We start from the raw sequence: 7,488 nt of genomic DNA, 5'->3' as shown, positions 1-7,488 counted from the left end.
GCCTCAATTTTGCCACTTGAAGTAATCTGTAAGATAGATCATATTAGAGTTATTCTCCCACCATGCAATCGTACGTGAACTTGAGTATAATTTGAGTCAGGTATTGTGTGAATCAAGAAATCAAATGAAATGTTTATTATATAATCATGACAAAACTATTGTGTTATACTGTTATGAGCAATTTTTCGACCAAAGCCAAAAAAGTTGTATTACATATACTCCCAAATTCTAAGTACTCACTTTCACTTCATAATGTAAACAAAGATATGATATTTTTATCATGTGGTTCTCAAAAAAGGTATACATGCATGTATCAAAGATTTGTGAGAGAGGTAAAAGTTGAGAGTAAGAAATCGGAATCTATATAGCATTTTCTTGTCAAAAATGTCTTTTACTAGGCTACAAAAACTTTCTACTAGTTATAGACGCCAAATTATACCATGGATCAGAGTCTACTTTGCATTTTGGACCATGGTCCAGAATGATATTCATACTATATATGTGTCTGTAGTTAATAAATTATGTGTCTATAAATAAATTGAAACACACATAATATGTTAATTGCAGGTATATAATATGTAAATTACAGGCAAATAATATGTCGTTAACATATTGTATCTCTAATTAACATATTATGTGCTTTCAATTTAGGAATAATGTTCAAATTGGCCATTGAACGAAACGTGAAAGTGTAATTTGGCCACTGAATGAAAAAAAAAAAGTGCAATTAGACCACTCAACACTCCAAATGTATACAATTTCACCTGATAGCAGGTTAACACCCCATCTAGCAGTTGCATGTTGACGTGGACAATAATTTGACTTTTTTTTTTATTTCCTTTTCATTTCTTCTTTCTATTTTTGAAAACCATTTTCAAACATAAAATCTGATGCAATATATATTCAGTTTTTTTTTTTTGAGAGATATATATATTCACTTTATAATTTTATATAATAATTAAGATGTTAATAAATAAAAGAGTTAATTTCACCAAAGGTCCCTTGTCTTTGGTGGCAATTTCAATTTTAGTCCCAGACTATCGTTTTTGCCATTTAACATCCCAGACTATTCTTTTTTGGACACTTTTAGTCCTTCTCATGATTTTTCCTATTTTTAGTAAGGGCAATTTTGTCTATTCATATTTTTTTATTTAACCGATTTTCACCGGTTTAATTATGTTAGGTGAAACAGACCGGTTCTTCTAATTATTAGATTAATCCAAAAATCCCCAATGTACGCAACTTCATCTGCTTTAGTTCAAGGCTTCATCATCCTCCTTCATCCGGCGAAGAATGAGACCGTACAACGCCACTATAGAGGAGAGCAAAGGGGAAATTCGTCACCCTAAATATGTAGTTCCAATCTCTAAATCCCTAAAGGAGTTCGCAGTCGATAAAAGAATTATTTTTCGCCCCATTATTGACCCTAATGTGGACCATGAATCTACCAAGAAGCTAATGTATGCCTCCATTGTGCGAAAATACTAGAATTGATGTCTATCTTTCAGGTTGAAGCTGCATATGTTTCTGGTCTCTATTCAATTTTTTGAGTACGTTAGGGATTTGTGGATTGAATCTAATAATTAGAAGACCCGGTCTGCTTAACCTAACCTAATTAAACTGGTTAAAACCGGTTATATATATATATATATATATATATATATATATATATATATGAAGAGACAAAATTACTCCTACTAAAAATAGGAAAATTCTTGAGAAGGACTAAAAGTGTCCAAAAAATAATAGTCTGGGATGTTAAATGACAAAAACGATAGTCTGGGACTAAAATTGGAATTGCCACTAATGACAAAGGACCTTTGGTGGAATTAACTCTAAATAAAATGAAACAAGATTCCCTTTGCAGTGCACTACTTTGGAGCTAAATTGTTAAGCAAAAGGTGGACCAAGCACTACTTTGGTGCTAAAATAACCTCTCTTCCAGTGCACTTCTTATCATTATAATTTGCAAAAAAATCTGCTGCAATACCTAGTTCTTTTGTATAAACATATACACCCTTCAAATATTTTTCAACGAACCAAACGGGCTATAAGAAATTGAAATGGTAAATTGATAAAGCTACAAACTGATAAACTTCAATCTGATGAAACCACGAAGCAACAACGAACTAAATACGGATTTCAGTCGTGATTTGAGAATTTCACAGTTGATTTGGGGATTTCTGATTGAAGCTTCTTTTTTTTTTAAAGAATGACTAAAGTTTAGTTTGCCTAATTTGCCTAGTACATGGTGGAAGAAAGAGTAAAGAAAGAAAGGAACGAAAGGATCGTACTGCAGCAGATTTTATGCAAGAAAAGAATTTTTAAAAAAATGAAATGAAAAAAATTAAAAAAAAATATTTCAAGTCATTTTTTATGTCAACACATGCAACCTGCTTGATGGGTGTTAACCTGCTATCATGTAAAATTACCTATATTTGAGACAATTTTTATACCAATATTCACAATGCAATAGTATAATAATTATTGGTCATAGACGTTTTTCTTTTCCATTTTAATGTTTGTTTTTTAATTAGCCCAAATTTGGGCCGTAGCTATTCTTCTTCCTATCTGAAAGAAGACAGATCGTCGTCCTCCAAATGGGAGGAAGAGGTTTGTCTTTCTCCCATCTAAAAGAAGACGAACACAATTCGTCAACTTTCCATTTGAAAGAGGACAAATTGTGTCTTTTTCCAAATTGTGTCCCATTTGAGAAATTCATCGGGTCTTTCTTCGTCCGTCTAACGGTCCGGATCCACCCGCGTGATTTCATTATATTCTGCATGTTTCTTTGACAAGCGATATATCGGTATTTTGAGCATATCTCAAACTAGGAGTGTCCAGATGAGGTGATTCAAGGGGTATTGGAACGGAAGCTCAAAGGGCTAAAACTTTTATGCAGACTACAAAGACTAGTTTGGACATTTACAAGGCAAAAAATGTCCTAGAAACTAGAATTGCTGCGTAGAATGGGTAGTCATCACGGTCTAGGTCACGGCGTGAACTCGACCGTGACGACCTCTGAAACCTATGAACTATACTGAAAAATCATGGTGGGATTCACAGTCGTGACCACACGCCCAAAATTCTTTTTAAATGGTATTTTTAGCTCGATGTTAGCGGTATAAATAGCCCTAGGCGGTTATTTTTAAGAAATTTTATTTTCATTTTCCACTCTCTCTCTAAGGTTTTCTTGGAGAGAAAACCTATCCAAATATTTCATTTGTGTAATCAATCCATATTTGAAGAAGATTTGTAGAACAATTTCAAATTTCATTTCCCTAGTTCTTAATCAAAGCTAAGTCTTTCTTGTTGTTTTCTTTGCATTTTATTTCTTTCAAATGTTATTGCAAATGTCTTTAATCCATGCTTAGCTAGATTCAATTAGCAAGTGATGATTGGATTAAGTCATCTTTTGTGATTGATGTTATGTGATTGAATTATGAGATGGTGTAATGACTTGATGATGACTCTAATTGTGAGCTTGGTAGCTTGTAGACTCTTGTATGATTTTGGCTAAATTATGAAAGAGGTACATGAAAAAGGTATTGTCACAATGAGAATAGATCAATACCATAACCATATCTCTAAGTAATCCAACTCACCTTTGAGAAAAGAGGGTTAAAAGGAGATGTGAATACCACGTGTTTGATAAAATTCATAAATTGCCTTAAGTCACCATAAGAATGGGGCTTGAAGCTAATTGAAAGTCCAACAACCACGAGAGTGCTGTTGGCACCTAGTAGCATCTCCCTAATTCCCTTATCAGTGCATTACATGAGCTCTAACCAATGATACACTATATCATCTACACTTAAGTGACTTAATCCAAACCCTTAGTTTTACTATTGATTGTTAATTGTTGTTTGATCTTTCATTACAATTTGATTGTCATTTTCTTTATTTTGCTCTTATCACACGAATCACATCTATTCCTTTAAGCTAGCTCCAAACACTCGTAACTAACCACCTACTATCCAACCCCTTCTAGTCCACTCATTGAGACAATATACGGTGTGAGTATACCCTCTAACACAAACTCCATTCCACCACTTTTACTCAACTTTTGATACACGAACCAAATAATAGAATAAAATTTTTATTTTATTCCTTGCATATTTCATTCCTGTGAATATGATTACTATTCCATCAAAATTCATTCCTTAAAGGTAACATGTTATAAAAGTGATAACATTATTTATAACAAAAGAATTGAGTTGTTCGGTGTTATTATTGTATTATTTAAGTATAAAAAGTACAGTTCTTTTCTATAATAAATATTATTTATTAACTCAAATGGAATTCAGAAATCATCACACTTGGTCTCCATTTATGGTCCTCTTTCGGTGACTAATAATATATGCATCGCAAAAATAGTAAATACTGTCACATGCATATATAATCAATTTCTGTTTCTTCATTTTTTTTTTTAAAAAAAAACACTTATAAGCTCCAGCTTCCATGTGAGCACATACGACAGATCGAGCGCATGAATGTAATTAAATCTAATTTAGACGTTTTGTTTTTTTTTTAATACTACTAACTCTATTACAATGCAGTATCTAATTTAGACGTTATGATGTATTTTGATAATTTTAAGATAAGAAAACGAAACCTAAGGAATTAATTATAAGAACCTTAAAGCTAGCTAGGTTCATCATAACAATCTGCCCATACTATACTAATTGGTGCATTCACATGCATTCACAACCAACCCATACTAAATAATGCCCATCGATCCAACACTTCAAATTTTCTACCTATTACTCTATTACACATATATTGCTATTCACATGCAATGGCAAACAAACCTTAATGGTACACAAATTATTAAGCAGATCTAATACTCCAATTCAATTACGTGTGGATAGATGCACGTACACACATAAACAATTACATAAATCACATCCTATATTTAATAATTATTTTAAATTCTGTTTAATAAAATGAAATCAAGTTACTATCAAATCACTTGCACATGGAAACATTCTTGACTTCTGTAAAATATATATATATATATATATTCAAAATTTTAATGAGAATCGAACTCTTCAAACACTTAGGAGTTTTCATTCGATTAGTATTATTAGTTAATTTCAAAATGAATTAACCAACCTTTTATTTTAGATTTAAATTCAAAATTTTAATGAGAATCAACTGGTAATATGCACGAGCAGCTGCCCTTTCCTCCATCCTTTTCACGGTGTCATGTTGATGCGGCATACGATAGTGGTTCAGGGAAAGCTACAGCGGGAGTGGTGCTAGTGAGGCCGAATGGTGAGTTTGTGGCTGCTATGAGTACTCCTTTACCTTATTGTGATTCAGTAATTATGGCAAAGACACTAGCTTGCAAGGAGGCACTCTCTTGGTTGAAAGATAGGAATGAAGAGGTTGTTGTGCTACTTACCGACTGTGCAGTTCTATGTGCTAACTTGCGTTCATCACTGGAGATCATGTCATATATCGGCATTGCCACGAAAGAGTGTCGTAGACTTATGAGTTCTATTGTTTCTTGCTTAGTCCTTTATATTCCTCGATCGGATAATTTCTTAGCGCATGCATGCTTTAGCTCGAGACAGTTTTTCATCTTTACAGGATGTCATTTTGTTTTGGGATGTTGTTCCCCCTAGCTCCATTATGGAGCTCTTAATATAATTCATTATTCCTTTAAAAAAAAATTATATTGTTGGTCCTTAATTATTTATAACTAATTAACAGGTAATTGAAGTTTAAAAAATATTTAAAATAGTTAACTAAACCAACGTAATTTTATTACCAACTGAATCAAATGAATTAAGTGAATAAGGGTTAATCAGAATAATTTGGATTAGATACTCCACCCACACCAGCTACATGTGATTGGTTACGTGTACATATATATATATTGAAATAGTCTAAATGCATGTGCACGTATAGGTTAGAGGCGAGCAATGAATGTTGGCACGGGTCCTTCGTGAGTTAGTGGTATACAAGTAACCTAACATTCAATAAAATAAAAATAAAAATAAAAATAAAATAAAAACAATTGTTAATTCCGAAAGGATTAATTAATTACTCCCTACTTATTCTAATAATAAACAAAAAGCACCCAAACTTTACAAAATTACCATGGGAAGGAGGACCATTTGTACCTTTTTATACAGTGAATGGTCCTTGTTTGACCGTAGTCAAAGGCTGAAAATTTCTATACAATTTAAAGAATGGCCAAAAAGGGTTTCCTATGCTAGTAATTTTTTTTAAGAAAAAATATTCATAAAACTTTTTGCTTATGAAAAATTATTAAATTTAATTACGCTTTTTTTTTTTTGGATAAGAAGTGAAGAATCAGACACTAGTATTACTAGTTTCTCACAATAACTTTTCTCAATTTAAAAAGGTCAGAATGATTATCCAGTATAAACTGCACTACTCTTGACAGTAATTTCTCAACGTCTCTCCAATTCACATAACGCAAATGTTAGTCAGCTTGTCAACGGCACAATTTCTGTTCGCGAAATACATGATTAATCGAACCTCCCAAATCCTGCCCGGCCATTTCTAGCTGGTCTCACTGATATTCCATAGCAGACCCAATGGGCAATGGCAAGATGCCCCTCCCATTCTCTCAAGTCCCAACTACTTCACGACTTCTTTATAGTCACTTTGTACAATAGTAAAACTTGCAAAATGTTCATTAAAAAAACATATATAATGATTACGGAAATCGAACTTAGCTTAAATCATTTTAAATAAAGTTAGCTAGCCACGTTACTACTAATTGTCTAATTCATCCAATAATATGAATGGTGAATAATGAAGCATCATTGACATGGATGTTAAGAACCGGTAATTAATAAGGGGATTAGAGTGATCTGATTGTATGGTGGAAAATCTATCCACACAGGTGGCGTCATTATCATAATAATCTTTCAATTTGTTGTTGCGTTGCATCATCATAATTAAGTAAATACAGAGTAATAATATGATGGAGAGAATCAGCTTTTTGTTCGTGAAATATGCATGAATTTGCGAGACTCACATGTGCAACGTAATTATGAAACTAATCGAGCTTGTCAAAAAGACTCTCAACCAAATGCACCGCCATATTTTATTTTCCTTTTTGGAAAATAATAAGTTTAGAAAATCTTTTCAGAACTATATAAATTTTTGTATTAATTAACAACGTCAATAGTAATAATAATATTATAATTTTTTACTCACAAGAGTTTAATATTATGTTTTTACCCATAATTTGTCACCCGAAAACTAATTAAATTACCCGTGAGTCTCTTCCTGTTTACCCAATCTTACGAATGCAGCTCTGGGTTTTTTAAGGTTTTATACTCAACGAGTCAGTGTGTGGTTGCTAGTTAGAGAAAAAAATTATAATTTTTCATATTTGTTAAATATGAATTGATAAACATGACCATAATTTACTCAAAAAGTTTTATGGGAGGAGGTCTTAAATTGTGCTATACTATAAATAATATTAGCTTTATCAAAATTCGA

The sequence above is a fragment of the Ipomoea triloba genome, chromosome 3, assembly GCF_003576645.1.
Source record: "Ipomoea triloba cultivar NCNSP0323 chromosome 3, ASM357664v1".
Classification (NCBI taxonomy): domain Eukaryota; kingdom Viridiplantae; phylum Streptophyta; class Magnoliopsida; order Solanales; family Convolvulaceae; genus Ipomoea; species Ipomoea triloba.
Note: the sequence above shows the minus strand (reverse complement) of the source record.